Here is a 17284-nt window from a genome sequence, read left to right as displayed (position 1 = left end):
AGGGTTAGGGGAAGTGGGGGGAGAGGGTAAGGGAGTGGGGGCGCGGCCAGTTGGGCCAGGTGGGCCGGCCTGAGGAGGTGGGCTGCCTGGTCCAGTGGGTGGGGGGTTCTCTCCTCTCTTTTTTTTGGTTTTGCATTTTCTTTTCTTTTATCTATTTACTTTTCTGTTTTTAAATCATGTTAAGTTATTTAGGCATTTTATAAAAATGTGTTTACTACACCATAATTACCCTTGTAATATTCAGCACCGCCCGAACATTTTTGTTTCAACTTTTGAAAACTTTTGTTGTTTGACCTATTTTGAATTTAAATATTGAAACGGTTTCGAATCATCGCGAGGTTAGCAACAGTAACCGAGGTGATGTGGCATGATTAGCGTGGGATTACTGTAGCATGATTTTCCGGGCGTCACATTGATCAACCCGATATCGCCTATTATTCTCTCTATTGCTTGCATTAGAGTAGTGTAGCATGTTACTGCTTTCTGTTAATCCTATTCTGATGCATAGCCTGTCTTTGCTACTACTGTTGTTACCTTTACCTGCAATCCTAAATGCTTAGTATCGGATGCTAGTTTACCATCAGTGACCCTACATTCTTGTTCGTCTGCCATGTTATACTATCGGGCCGTGATCACTAGGGAGGTGATCACGGGTATATACTATATATCTTATACATGATACATTTGATGACTAAATACGGGTCGGCTAATAGAGTACCCGCGAGTGATTCACGGATTGTGACCGAAAGGACGTTTGTCCTGACGGCCCTTTGAGTGGACCTTTGTGGCGGAGCAACAGGGCAGGTTGAGAGCACCTAGGTGAGAGGTGGGCCTAGCCCTGGTCGGCGTCCATGATTACATCAATTAACACGCTTAATGAGATCTTGGTATTTGATCTGAGTCTGGCCATTGGCCTATATGCACTAACCAACTACGCGGGAACAGTTATGGGCACTCGACGTCGTGGTATCAGCCGAAGCCTTCTTGACGTCAGCGATTGAGCGGTGCGCGCCTGATTGGACCATAAGCGTGCGCTTGTATTAAGGGGGCTAGGTCTGCTTCCGGCCGCGTACGCAACGTGCAGGTGTGCAATGGGCGATGGGCCCAGACCCCTGCGCGCATAGGATTTAGACCGGTGTGTTGACCTCTCTGTTGTGCCTAGGTGGGGCTGCGACGTGTTGATCTTCCGAGGCCGGGCATGACCCAGGAAAGTGTGTCTGAACAGAGGGATCGAGTGTGTTGGGAAATTTGGTGCACCCCTGTATGGATGTTTATCTATTATAATAGTTGTGTCCCTCGGTAAAAGGACGACACGGAGTTGTACCTTGACCTTATGACAACTAGATCCGGTTACTTAATAAAACACACCTTTTCAAGTGCTAGATACAACTGATGATCACTCTCTAATAGGGCGACGAGGAGAGGCGCCGGGTAGGATTATGCTATGCGATGATACTTGGTTAACTTACCATCTACTCTCTTCTACTACTTCAAGATGGAGGCTGCGAGAAGCCTAGTCTTCGATAGGACTAGCTATCCCCCTCTTATTCTGGCATTCTGCAGTTCAGTCCACATATACTATCCCTTTCATTTGGTACCAATGCATATGTAGTGTAGTTCCTTGCTTGCGAGTACTTTGCATGAGTACTCACGGTTGCTTTGCTCCCCCCTTTTCCCCCTTTCTATACCTGGTTGTTGCGACCAGATGTTGGAGCCCAGGAGCCAGACACCACCGTCGATGACTGATGACCCACAAGTATAAGGGATCTATCATAGTCCTTTCGATAAGTAAGAGTGTCGAACCCAGCGAGGAGCAGAAGGAAATGATAAGCATTTTTCAGTAAGGTATTCTCTGCAAGCACTGCAATTATCGGTAATAGATAGTTTTGTGATAAGGTAATTTGTAACGGGTAGCATGTAATAAAAGTAAATAAGGTGCAGCAAGGTGGCCCAATCCTTTTTGTAGCAAAGGACAAGCCTGGACAAACTCTTATACAAAGGAAAGCGCTCCCGGGGACACATGGTAATTATCGTCAAGCTAGTTTTCATCACGTTCATATGATTCATGTTCGGTACTTTCATAATTTGATATGTGGGTGGACCGGTGCTTGGGTATTGCCCTTCCTTGGACAAGCATCCCACTTATGATTAACCCCTATTGCAAGCATCCGCAACTACAAAAGAAGTATTAAGGTAAACCTAACCATAGCATGACACATATGGATCCAAATCAGCCCCTTATGAAGCAACTCATAAACTAGGGTTTAAGCTTCTGTCACTCTAGCAACCCATCATCTACTTATTACTTCCCAATGCCTTCCCCTAGGCCCAAACAACGATGAAGTGTCATGTAGTCGACATTCACATGACACCACTAGAGGAAAGACAACATACATCTCATCAAAATATCGAACGAATACCAAATTCACATGACTACTTATAGCAAGACTTCTCCCATGTCCTCAGGAACAAACGTAACTACTCAGAAATCATATTCATGTTCATAATCAGAGGGGTATTAATATGCATAAAGGATCTGAACATATGATCTTCCACCAAGTAAACCAACTAGCATAAACTACAAGGAGTAACCAACACTACTAGCAACCCACAGGTACCAATCTGAGGTTTTGAGACAAAGATTGGATACAAGAGATGAACTAGGGTTTGAGATGAGATGGTGCTGGTGAAGATGTTGATGGAGATTGACCCCCTCCCAATGAGAGGACCGATGGTGATGACTATGGTGATGATTTCCCCCTCCCGGAGGGATATTTCCCGGCAGAACAGCTCCACCGGAGCCCTAGATTGGTTCCGCCTCGTGGCGGCGGAGTTTCATCCTGTAAGCTTGCTTATGATTTTTTTCTCGGACGAAAGACCTCATATAGCAGAAGATGGGCACCGGAGGCCTACCAGGGGGGCCACAAGACAAGGGGCGCGCCCCCACCCTCATGGCTAGGGTGTGGGCCCCCTCTGGTTAATTCTTTTGCCGTTATTTTTTATATATTCCAAAACGTGCTCCCGTGAAGTTTCAAGAATTTTGGAGTTGTGCAGAATAGGTCCCTAATATTTGCTCCTTTTCCAGTCCAGAATTCCAGCTGCCGGCATTCTCCATCTTCATGTAAATCTTGTAAAATAAGAGAGAATAGGCATAAGTATTGTGACATAATGTGTAATAACATCCCATAATGCAATAAATATCGATATAAAAGCATGATGCAAAATGGACGTATCAACTCCCCCAAGCTTAGACCTCGCTTGTCCTCAAGCGGAAGGCGATATCGAAAAATATCTCCACATGTTTAGAGATAAAGGTGTCGATAAAACAAAATACGGACATGGGGGCATCATGATCATTCTTAGAACATCAATATATATATATATATATATATATATATATATATATATATATATATATTGTCATGTGATTTCTTATGCTAAAGTAACAATTCATTCACAGTTTCAAGTATGAATCAGAAACTTCATTGAAAACTAACAAACTATAATCTCAGTCATTGAAGCAATTGCAATTTATCATAACATCGGAAAGAGTCAATATAAGAGCTTTTCAGCAAGTCCACATACTCAACAATCATTTAGTCTTTCACAATTGCTAACACTTACACAATATTTATGGGTATGAAGTTTTAATCGGACACAAAGAAAGATAGGGGCTTATAGTTTTGCCTCCCAACCTTTTACCTCAAGGGTAATGTCAACAATAATAGTTCATGATAACTTACATCCAATTGGATATATATATCCGGATCTTTCCAACACAATGTGCTTGGCCAAAGGATAAAATGTAAAAAGGAAAGGTAAAGATCACCATGACTCTTGTATGAAGTATAAGACAAGAATAAAAGATAGGCCCTTCGTATAGGGAAGCATAGGTTGTCATGTGCTTTTATGGTTGGATGCACAAAATCATAATGCGAAAGAACATCACTATATATATTGCCACTTGTGATATGGACTGGCGGTGTCTTGGACTAGGGGGTACTCAACACGTCATCTCCCGATCTGTTAGATTAGGTCGAGGACCCCCATGGCCGTATACTCATGGGCCAGTTCGTACAACTGCCGCATACATGGAAGATTTCACAAGACTTGGTGATCAAGACAAGGACTCCTCCCCACCGGCGTATTCAGCTAGGACCCTTGTTATCCTAGGCCTTTGGTGCATTATATAAACCGAGGTCAGGCTAGTCAATAGATCATATACATACAATCATACCATAGGCTAGCTTCTAGGGTTTAGCCTCTCTGATCTCGTGGTAGATCAACTCTTGTAATACTCATATCATCAAAAATAAATCAAGCAGGACGTAGGGTTTTACCTCCATCAAGAGGGCCCGAACCTGGGTAAAACATCGTGTCTCCTGCCTCCTGTTACCATCCGCCTTAGATGCACAGTTTGGGACCCTCTACCCGAGATCCCCCGGTTTTGACACCGACATTGGTGCTTTCATTGAGAGTTCCGTTGTGTGTTCGGCAAAAGGTTGATGGCTCGCCTGCAGATCAATTGCGACTTCAGCATCTTCGTCACCAGCTCGATTGGTCACCTTGGTTCGACCAAGGACTGCACCCTACCTCCGATCGTCATGTTCGGATGAGGGCAATTATAAACATCAACTCCGATCTCTATCAAGATCATGGAGGAATCATCCAGGGATCCCGGGGGCTCAACGTCAACATTGCCCTCGGGCGACCGTGCTGTTTTTCTGGACATCAAACTTGTGTCCGCTGCCGCCGCCTCCTCAAGTGTCATTTTAACGATTGCTTCAGTGGAATTGTACGGAATTGAGTCTATAACAACCCTGGAAAATTTTGTCGAGTTCCGATGGAGGAATCTCTGGCAATCCACGATATACCGGAGCCCTGTCAAATCTGGACGGGAATCTGTATGATTTTAGAGCGTGGTGTCCAGCTTCTAGCTCGGACGTCCTTTGGAAGATCCAACCGTTGATCGGTTGCGGAATTCCTATATTTACCACCTCTCAAACTTTCAGCTCGATTCGACCGTCCAAACTCCGGGAACCTTCCGATTAGTGCATCACTTTTCGGATCGGTTTTCTGCGCGAAAACGAATCCGACCCGAGTTCGTCTTTTTTATGAACGGGATTTCAGACATCCCTTTTGAAGGAAGTTTTGTATGGGGTATTGTGTTTTGTTCCTGAACACATCCCACTAACTTTAAAATCTTTTGAACATGATCTTCAACATCATGCTGGTGTCAAACCAGTCCGGCAATATTGCTCCATGGCAGCCGACCTGCGCTTGACACGTCGTCACTTTGTTGAGCCGAGCTCAACTTCTTCGGATCATCATCTCGGCAAGCCGAACAAGAGTTCGACATCGCGAAGGATAAATCATCACCAACATCACCGCCCCACGGATTACCCGGAGTGGGCACAGCGGCATCGCCGCACGGTCACTTCATCAAGCCGGCATTGACCACGCCATGACCTGCATCGGTAGGGCCGCACTGTTGCTCCTTCAAGCCGGTGTCCATCACGCCGACCTACTTTGACTCATCAGTTGACATCGAGGCTTCGACATCTCGGCTGGACCGGGGGATTCGCCATCTCTTCATCAACCTACTCCGAAGACTTCGGCGTCACTAGCCGACCAGCTCTGTAACGTTAGCTGGACCGAGGGCTTTACCTCGGCGAGCCAGCCTTTGCCAGCATCGCCATGCCATCGCTTTATCTCCCATCGGGCAATGGGTGTGCGGATCGAGTCCCAATTTTGGGAATCACCTTTCTTTGGATTGCTATAACAAATAAACCAGGTGCTATTAATCCTAGTATTTTTTGCTTGTTTGGGTTTATTTTTCCCAAGGAATTATTACTCTGGTTTGTCCACTGTACACAGGTCTATCAAATGATGGCCGCATTAATGACGGTCACGTGGTGGTTCGGTCAGTTTCCATACATAGTCTGGTGAACGCCGCATCTGGAACTCGGACCGACCTGTGAATTCAGGCTTTGCCACACCTTTACCGCATCACGCCGACGCCCTGCATCGACATTGACTTTGGTGCCAGGCCATATTTCTTTTATTATTCACTTTGCATAAATTATTTATTATGCAACATTTTTATAATCATTACTATTATCTTCGGTTTGCACTATTTTTTGTGCACAGGAAAATGATCCGGGTTGGGCAGTATCGTCAACTCGGCGTACTGACATACCACGTCACCTCGGCTGGACGGGGGGCTTCGTCAACACTTCATTACCCCATGCCGGGGACTTCGGCATCACTCTACCGGCCTGCCTTGATCGTGCTATGTCACCACTTCGGAGTGCCGAGCCCTTTGCTCCACCGCCTCGGGACCGGCTTGGGGGATGGAACCTTGTCCCTTATCAAGCTCGGACCGCGTCATCAATGCCGAACACATTAACCAGCTAAGTCGCTTTCATGCTCAAAGTTTTAATTTTTAACTTGTGTTTGGTTCGACCTAGCATTATACTTTTTTGGAAAAAAGTTGCTAGTAAAATATTTCCTTGTCCAAACTTTGTTTGTGACACACATATTCAAATACCCCGTTTATTTGGGGGCTTCCTTTATAAATTTTTCCTCTTGCATATGATTATACTTGTACGGCTTTGTTCCTTGTTCGTGTATTACGCCACAATATGCACCATATTGACTTAAGCGATTTGCAAGCTGGGTTGCCTGGCTCCTATGCTTACCCCTACGTTCCCGATTGTTCGGCTAGGGAGTAAAGGGAGCACCTCTGCGATTGTCACGACTGGGTCCTCCGAGCTCTGACCTCAGATTGGGTGAAGACGAAAGCTAGCACTCTTATTGTTTTCAATCATGGTCGGCACACAACGGAACTCATGAGTACAAAAAATCTATTGCACAAGTCTCATAGTATTAATGGGCACCGAAGAAAGGTATCGGTGGGGGTACTATTTTCTTTGAAGATGCTTCTTACACTTCGTCCGTAATATAGCATAAGTTCCCTCAGCGCGCTTTGTCTGTTACAGCCTTATGGCCCGGTTGCCTGGTTATCAGAAACACTGTCGATATTCTCGACAGGTGGAGTACATAACACTTTTCGGTCCTTGACCGAAGAGGGAGAAGCCGACGGTCGGTTAAGACACGTTTAAAGTTTGGGTGAATAAAGATATGATATTAGTACTTCGATACATACAATCATTATACATACAATTCTTTTACCTAAGTCACTTGGGGGCTCTTCAATTTATATGAGCCGTTTTATAATAAGTGTTCTTATTCTTAGTTGTTGCAATGCTTTTATTACTATTATTATTCATCACTCCTTTTTTCGACACGAGTGTGTGGTCACTAGCCGGGGAGCCTAATTTCTCTCTCAAAGCCGCTAGAGTTTAGTTTGCTAAACTGGCCTAATGAGAAGTACTCCGCCTTCGGGATAGGAGGTTGAAGCCGTAGGCTGACCCGCTTGAAGTCTTGAGATAGGATGTGTCATGTTAAAGCATGATAGAACCACTCTTTTTTTCTAAGACCAATTTTTGGATTGGCACCGAACACTTGATCTTGTTCGGACGTCAAGTTTTTACTGACGTTTTTTGGTTTTCCAAGCTTGTGACACTTTTAAACTATTTGTGTGCTTTCAGCACAAGTCTCGTAGTGCAACGCCAGACACCTTTAGAGATTCGGCAAAAACATTCTCAGATATTGCTATATATGCATCGGTTTCGAATTGTGTCTTTGGTCAATAGTTGGGTTGCCCGACTCCTGCACTCGCTTCCTACGTTCCGCTTTGTTCGGCTAGGCGTGCAAAGGGAGAACCACTGCGATTGTGCTTCCAGCTCACATGGTTAAGCACCTCAGTGGAGAAAGCCAAAAACTGACTGTCATAAATCCTGGTAAACTGGTCAGCGATCCGAGGGCTGTGTTAAATGATGGGCCATTCATAACAATGGCCGAAGTGTTTACGGCTTGATCTCGACTGTCGCCGAACACTACCGGGTGCTATTAACTGGCCTCCCAAACTAAATCCTCGATATTTTGCTCTTACATTGGAGTTGAGGTTTCATGATCATGCTTAGCATGACAACCCAAAGAAAGGAACCTATAGCGGGACTATTTTCTTTGGAAGACATTTCTTATGTTAAACAGTAATATAACATATCTCTCTATGTACCTTTGTTTATAAAAACCGTATGGCCAGATTGCCTTGTTTGTCGTAAATCTTTGCCCTCATAAAGGCTTTATAAAGTAGGACAAACACTCCTCGGCTACTGGCCGAGGAGGTGGAAGCCGATGGTCGGTCAACAAAGTTATGTACAATGTGGATCCATGCATTAATGACGTAAAGTACTTGGATACATAGAGTCATTACACATAATTTGTGATTTTACTATGGATATCGATCCTTAATTCGGCCACCCGTGCCCGCATTAAGGCTCGGGGGCTACTGGGCTTCGGGCTTATTATTTACAAATATTAAAGGGGCACATCGATCCCCTGATCTGGTGTTGCCACCCGACCAGTGTCTCGGGGGCTACTGCATTGGCAATCCAGTGCAGAAAATTTAAGTGCAATATAGTTTTTGAGGAGATTATGATCCTCAGGTTGGTCGGCCGCACCCAACCTGAGTCTCAAGGACTCTGCACACCGCTTTTTGTGTCCTGAAGTATTCTGCTGAGCTAGGAGTTGATCCTCAGACCGATTTTGCAAATCAACCTGAGTCTCAATAGCTACTGGGATCAGCAGTCTTATGTCATCCTTCAGGTGCATCTCAGGTTTTAGACCGATACACACCTTGAGGGCTACTAGCGATATATCTCGGCAGAGAATAAATTGCACCAATCAAAAATATTGACAAAAAATTGGCCCATAGTCGGGGTGGTGCACCACCTCGGAAGCAGTCCGGCATAAAGCTCGGGCGCTAGTGGCTGGCTCCATAGAGGGCATTTCCAGCATTAAGCTCGGCTAAACTCCTTCAACTCTTTTGGACCAAGATGATCTATGACATCTTGGATATAGTCCGGCGTTGGAGCTTGGACACAGTCCGGCGTTGGAGCTCGGATACATTTCGGTGTTAGAGCTCGGAAGCAGTCCGGCATTGGTGCTCGGCTGCAAAAGATACCTCGAATGCAGTCCGGCGTTAGAGCTCGGATGCAAGAGGACACTGCCTCCCGGGAACAACTGCAAACCCGAGGTGGCATAAAAATAACAAGGCATTGATAAAGGCCAGAAACTTAAAGGGGCTCCTCGAATACCCGACGTGTAAACTCGTCGAATGCATTTCAGCGATCCTCAAGATCGAAGATGAGAAGATTTGTTGAACCAGTTTTCAAGACCGACAACCGAAGACGAAGAATAGTTCGGAAGAATCGAGGAGCGTCCCTAACTTGAAGACCGGTTCAGGGGGCTACTAACGGTGTCCTGGACTAGGGGGTACTCAACACGTCATCTCCCGATCTGTTAGATTGGGCCGAGGACCCCCATGGCCGTATACTCATGGGCCAGTTCGGACAGCTGCCGCATACATGGAAGATTCCACAAGACTTGGTGATCAAGACAAGGACTCCTCCCCACCGGCGTATTCGGCTAGGACCCTTGTTATCCTAGGCCTTTGGTGCATTATATAAACCGAGGCCAGGCTAGTCGATAGATCATATACATACAATCATACCATAGGCTAGCTTCTAGGGTTTACCCTCTCCGATCTCGTGGTAGATCAACTCTTGTAATACTCATATCATCAAGAATAAATCAAGAAGGACGTAGGGTTTTACCTCCATTAAGAGGGCCCGAACCTGGGTAAAACATCGTGTCCCCTGCCTCCTGTTACCATCCGCCTTAGATGCACAGTTCGGGACCCCCTACCCGAGATCCGCCGGTTTTGACACCGACATGGACCTTTATTATGCAGTCCGTCGCTTTTATCTATTCCACATCACAAGATCGTATAAAGCTTATTTTCTCCACACTAATAAATCATACATATTTAGAGAGCAATTCTTATTTCTTGCAACAATGACAACTTACTTGAAGGATTTTACTCAATCCATAGGTAGATATGGTGGACTCTCATGGAAAAACTGGGTTTAAGGATATTTGGAAGCACAAGTAGTATCTCTACTTGGTGCAAAGAATTTGGCTAGCATGAGGGGGAAAGGCAAGCTCAACATGTTGGATGATCCATGACAATATAATTTATTTCGGATGTAAGAAAGCATAACCCATTACGTTGTCTTTCTTGTCCAACATCAACTCTTTAGCATGTCATATTTTAATGAGTGCTCACAATCATAAAAGATGTCCAAGATAGTATATTTGTATGTGAAAACCTCTCTTTCTTTATTACTTCCTATTAATTGCAACGATGACCAAAACTATGTTTGTCAACTCTCAACAACTTTTATTCATTACTCTTTATATGTGAAGTCATTACTCTCCATAAGATCCATATGATCTCTTTACTTCTTTTTATTCTTTCTCTTCTCTTTTATTTTATTCCCTCAAGATCATAGCAAGATAATCAAAGCCCTTGACTTGAAAATAATCTTTTATTATATATAGCTCACGGACTCGATTACATAGAAGGATCACAAAGCAGAACTCAAAACTAAATCATACTAAAACTTTATTCTACTAGATCAAGATATTATCAAAAGGATCGAACTAAGAAAAACGGTAAAGATAAAACTGTGATGGTGATACGATACCGGGGCACTCCCCAAAACTTGGCAGTTGCCAAGGGGAGTGCCCATACCAGATAGTCAGTTCTTCTTTGTTAGTGAAGAAGATGATGGTGATGATGGATAGTCGCACATCGAGCATAGGAGGTCCTCCGATTTGCGGATAATGCCCTTGAGTGTGATGATATGCTCCTTCAACAAAAAAAATTCACGTGTGAGATATTTGTTTTGAATGCGAGCTAACTCAATCATCTTGAAAGCTTCAATCTCCGTTGGGGTAAGGATATTGTGATGAGGTTGAAGGATGTCTTCACCTTCTACTGTCGAAACTTGATCTCCCATGGCCTTCTTGATCCCATCATCCTTGTTGATCTTCCCGAGTTCTTCTCTCTTCAGCTCTATCTTCATTAACCAAGCATCGTTGCTCTCATTGTTGGAGGAGGGAGACGACATGATGCCTGGCCTTGACAACCCTGGCAGAAAACAGCTCGAAACAAAAACATGAGATATTTGCGTGGTACGGTGGTCAAAACCTTCGGGAGAATATATAATGATTTTTTACCGACCAAAGGAAGTATCGTGCAAGAAAACAGAGTCTGGAGAGCACACGAGGTGCCCACGAGGCAAGGGGTGCACCCAGGGGGGTAAGGCGCGCCCTCCACCCTCGTGGAAGCCTCGGGTCCTTCCCGGACTGCTTCTTATTTTTCCTATTTTCTTAAATATTCCAAAACAGAGAAAAATTGCTATTAGAAATGTTTTGGAGTCGGTTTACTTAACGTACCTCATACCACTTCCTTTTTGGAGTCTGAAACATTCTGGAAAGTGTCCCTTATGTATTCCTCCAGGGTTACAGTTTCAATAAAATTAGTTTCAACATTTATGGGATTACCTGAGGTATAATGTTTGATTCTTTGACCGTTCACCACCCTCGGATTTGTGCCTTTGAAGTTGTTGATATTTATGGCACCATAATGATAGACCTCCTCGATGACGTAAGGACCTTCCCATTTAGAGAGGAGTTTTCCTGCAAAAAATCTTAAACGAGAGTTGTATAACAATACATATTCACCTACATTAAACTCACATTTTTGTATCCTTTTGTCATGCCATCTTTTAACTTTTTCTTTAAACAGTTTGGCATTCTCATAGGCCTAGGTTCTCCATTCATCGAGTGAGCTAATGCTCTTCAATGGCCCAATATGCCTTATGTTCTACTCCGAGAGGTAAGTGACATGCTTTTCCATAAACCATTTTATACGAAGACATACCCATAGGATTTTTATATGAAGTTCTATAAGCCCATAATGCATCATCAAGTTTCTTGGACCAATTCTTTCTAGATCTATTAACAGTCTTTTGCAAAATTAATTTAAACTCTCTATTACTTAATTCTACTTGACCACTAGACTGTGGATGATACGGAGATGCAATTATATGATTAACATCATACTTAGCAAGCATTTTACAAAAAGCAACATGAATAAAATGTGAACCACCATCAGTCATTAAATATCTAGGGACTCCAAACCTCGGAAAATAACTTCTTTAAGCATCTTGATAGAGGTGTTATGATCAGCACTACTAGTTGGAATAGCTTCTACCCACTTAGTAACGTAATCAACAGCAACTAAAATATGTGTATACCCATTAGAGGAAGGAAACGGTCCCATATAATCAAAGCCCCAAACATCAAATGGTTCAATAACAAGTGAATAATTCATAGGCATTTCTTGACATCTACTAATATTACCAATTCTTTGACATTCATCAGAAGACAAGACAAACTTACGGGCATCTTTGAAGAGAGTAGGCCAATAAAAACCGGATTGCAATACCTTATGTGCAGTTCTATCTCCAGCATGGTGTCCTCCATAAGCCTCGAAGTGACACTTGCGTAGGATCTGTTCCTGTTCATGCTCAGGTACACAACGTCTAATAACACCATCTACTCCTCCTTTATAAAGATGTGGGTCATCCCAGAAGTAATGTCTTAAATCATAGAAAAACTTTTTCTTTAGCTAGTATGTGAAACTAGGTGGTATAAATTTAGCAACAATATAATTAGCATAATCAGGATACCATGGAGCAGCACGAGAAGCATTTATGACAGCTAATTGTTCATCAGGGAAGCTATCATCAATAGGTAGTGGGTCATCAAGAACATTCTCTAACCTAGACAAGTTGTCTGCATGGGGTTCTCATATCCCTTTCTATCAATAATATGCAAATCAAATTCTTGTAATAAGAGAACCCATCTAATAAGTCTAGGTTTAGCATCTTTCTTTTCCATAAGATATTTAATAGCAGCATGATCAGTGTGAACAGTTACTTTAGAATCAACAATATAAGGTCTGAACTTATCACAAGAAAATACAACTGCTAAAAAATCTTTTTCAGTAGTAGCATAATTTCTTTGGGCACTGTCTAGAGTTTTACTAGCATATTGGATAACATCTAATTTCTTATCAACTCTTTGTCCTAGAACAGCACCTACAACATAATCACTAGCATCACACATAATTTCAAAGGGAAAATTCCAATCAGGAGGCTGAACAATGGGTGCAGAAATCAAGGCTTTCTTAAGTATTTCAAATGCTTCTACACAATCATCATCAAAGACAAAAGGAACATCTTTTTGTAAGAGATTAGTGGAGGCCTAGAAATTTTTGAGAAGTCTTTAATGAACCTCCTATAAAAACTGGCATGACCAAGGAAACTTCTTATACCTTTAATGTCCTTAGGACACGGCATTTTTTCAATTGCGTCAACTTTAGCTTTATCAACTTCAATACCTCTTTCAGAAATTTTATGCCCCAAGACAATACCTTCATTAACCATAAAGTGGCACTTCTCCCAATTCAAGACAAGATTAGTTTCTTCACATCTCTGCAAAACTTGATCAAGGTTGCTTAAGCAATTATCAAAAGAAGTTCCATATACAGAGAAATCATCCATGAAAACCTCAAGAATCTTTTCACAAAAGTCAGAGAATATAGCAGTCATACATCTTTGAAAGGTAGAAGGTGCATTGCATAAACCAAAAGGCATACGTCTATAAGCAAAGGTACCGAAAGGGCAAGTAAAAGTTGTCTTTTCTTCATCTTCTTTTGACATGGGTATTTGAGAGAAACCAGAATAACCATCTAGAAAGCAAAATTGTGTATGTTTGGATAATCTTTGTAGCATTTGATCAATAAAAGGCAAAGGGTAATGCTCCTTTTTAGTAGCTTCATTTAATTTGCGGAAATCAATTACCATTCTATAACCTGTAACAATTCTTTGTGGGATCAATTCATCTTTATCATTGGGAACAACAGTAATACCTCCCTTCTTAGGGACACAATAGACAGGACTTACCCACTGGCTATCAACAACGGGATAAATTATACCTGCCTCTAGAAGCTTTAATATTTCTTTTCTTACCACTTCTTTCATCTTAGGATTTAACCGTCGTTGGTGATCAACAATCGGTTTCGCATCTTTCTCCAATTTTATTTTGTGTTGGCATGGAGTGGGACTAATGCCCTTGAGATCATCAAGAGTATATCCAATAGCAGCACGGTGCTTCTATAGAGTTTTCAATAATTTATTTTCTTCATGCTCTGAAAGGTTAGCACCAATAATAACAGGATATATCTTTTTCTCATCAAGATAAGCATATTTAAGAGTATCTGGCAATGGTTTAAGCTCAAACACGGGATCACCCTTGGCTGGAGGAGGATGCCCTAGGATTTCAATAGGCAAGTTGTGTTTCAAAATAGGCCCCTGTTTAAAGAATACTTCATCTATTTCCCTTCTTCCATTCATAAACATATCATTTTCATGGTCGAGCAAATATTGTTCTAAAGTATCATTAGGAGGCACGACAATAGAAGCAAGACCAATAATTTCATCTTTACTAGGCAATTCTTTATCATGGGGTTGTCTACAAAATTTAGCAAAATTAAACTCATGACATATATCCCCCAAACCAATAGTATTAACATCCTTTTTGCAGTCTATCTTAGCATTAACAGTATTCAAGAAGGGTCTACCAAATATAATGGGACAAAAGCTATCTTGTGGGGAACCAAGAACAAGAAAATCAGCAGGATATTTAGTTTTCCCACACAAGACTTCAACATCTCTACCCATTCCCATTGGTGAAATGGTATCTCTATTGGCAAGTTTAATTGTAACATCAATTTCTTCTAACTCAACAGGTGCAATATCATGCATAATTTATTTGTATAAGGAATGAGCTATTGCACTTGCACTAGAACCCATATCACATAATCCATGATAGCAATGATCTCCTATTTTAACAGAAATAACATGCATGCCTACAACAGGTGTATGTTTATTTTTAGTATCGGGTCTAGAAATTCTAGTAGCTTCATCACAGAAGTAAATAACATGCCCATCGATATTATCAGCCAAGAGATCTTTAACCATAGCAATACTAGGTTCAACTTTAATTTGCTCAGGGGGTGTAGGTGTTCTAGTATTACTCTTAAGAACCATAGTTGAAGCTTTAGCATGATCCTTTATTCTAACAGGGAAATGTGATTTCTCAATATAAGCAGTAGGGACAATAGGATCAACATTATAAGTGATAGTCTTTTCTTCAACTTTAATAGGTGTAACTACTTTTACTTCAATGGGAGGATTATATTTAAACCACTTCTCCTTAGGGAGATCAACATGAGTAGCAAAGGATTCACAGAAAGAAGCTACTATCTCAGAGTCAAGTCCATATTTAGTGCTAAATTCACGAAAAGCATCGGTATCCATAAAAGATTTAACACAATCAAACTTGGGTGTTATACCTAACTCCTTACCTTCTTGAGATCCCAATCTTCAGAGTTGCGTTTAATTCTTTCCAATAAATCCCATTTGAATCCAATAGTCTTCAGCATAAAAGAACCAGTACAAGAAGTATCGGGCATGGAGCGATTATTGAGACAAAGCCAAGCATAAAATTTTTGAATAATAATTTCTTTTGAGAGCTCATGATTGGGGCGTGAATATAACATTGACTTAAGCCTCCCCCAAGCTTGAGCGATGCTTTCTCCTTCACGAGGCCAACAATTATATATATGATTACGATCACGATGAACCAGATGCATAGGATAAAACTTCTGATGAAATTCCAATTTCAGTCGGTTGTAGTTCAATGATCCCATATCATCACATAGCCTAAACCATGTCAATGCCTTTCCCTTCAAAGATAAATGGAAGACCTTTTCTTGATAACATCCTCAGGCATACCTGCAAGCTTAAATAATCGCAAACTTCATCCACATAGATTAAGTGCAAGTCGGGATGCAATGTTCCATCTCCTTTAAAAGGATTAGCTAGCAGTTTCTCTATCATACCCGGAGGAATTTCAAAGTAAACATTTTCAATAGGTTCAGTAGGTTGAGGAGCAACTCTTTGCTCTACTGGTCGGGGTGAATATACCCCGAACAAGCCCCTCAAAGGATTAGTTTCCATAGTAACAAGTGACCGTAAATTTTAGCACACTATATAAATTTTTCCTTAACAAATTCCACCTACCAAAGGTGCTTCACTCCTCGGCAATGGCGCCAGAAAAGAGTCTTAATGACCCACAAGTATAAGGGATCTATCATAGTCCTTTCGATAAGTAAGAGTGTCGAACCCAACGAGGAGCAGAAGGAAATGATAAGCAGTTTTCAGTAAGGTATTCTCTGCAGGCACTGAAATTATCGGTAATAGATAGTTATGTGATAAGGTAATTTGTAATGGGTAGCAAGTAATAAAAGTAAATAAGGTGCAACAAGGTGGCCCAATCCTTTTTGTAGCAAAGGACAAACCTAGACAAACTCTTATATAAAGGAAAGCGCTTCCGAGGACACATGGGAATTATCGTGAAGCTAGTTTTCATCATGTTCATATGATTCACGTTCGGTACTTTGATAATTTGATATGTGGGTGGACTGGTGCTTGGGTACTGCCCTTCCATGGACAAGCACCACTTATGATTAACCCCTATTGCAAGCATCCGCAACTACAAAAGAAGTATTAAGGTAAAGCTAACCATAGCATGAAACATATGGATCCAAATCAGCCCCTTACGAAGCAACTCATAAACTAGGGTTTAAGCTTCTGTCACTCTAGCAACCCATCATCTACTTATTACTTCCCAATGCCTTCCCCCAGGCCCAAACAATGATGAAGTGTCATATAGTAGACGTTCACATGACACCACTAGAGGAAAGACAACATACATCTCATCAAAATATCGAACGAATACCAAATTCACATGACTACTTATAGCAAGACGTCTCCCATGTCCTCAGGAACAAACGTAACTACTCACAAATCATATTCATGTTCATAATCAGAGGGGTATTAATATGCATAAAGGATCTGAACATATGATCTTCCACCAAGCAAACCAACCAGCATCAACTACAAGGAGTAATCAACACTACTAGCAACCCACATGTACCAATCTGACGTTTTGAGACAAAGATTGGATACAAGAGATGAACTAGGGTTTGAGATGAGATGGTGCTGGTGAAGATGTTGATGGAGATTGACCCCGTCACGATGAGGGGATCAATGGTGATGATTTCCCCCTCCCGAAGGGATGTTTCCCCAGCAGAACAGCTCCGCCGGAGCCCTAGATT

This window comes from Triticum dicoccoides, chromosome 7A (assembly GCF_002162155.2).
Source record: "Triticum dicoccoides isolate Atlit2015 ecotype Zavitan chromosome 7A, WEW_v2.0, whole genome shotgun sequence".
Lineage (NCBI taxonomy): Eukaryota > Viridiplantae > Streptophyta > Magnoliopsida > Poales > Poaceae > Triticum > Triticum dicoccoides.
This window is presented reverse-complemented; position numbering follows the sequence as displayed.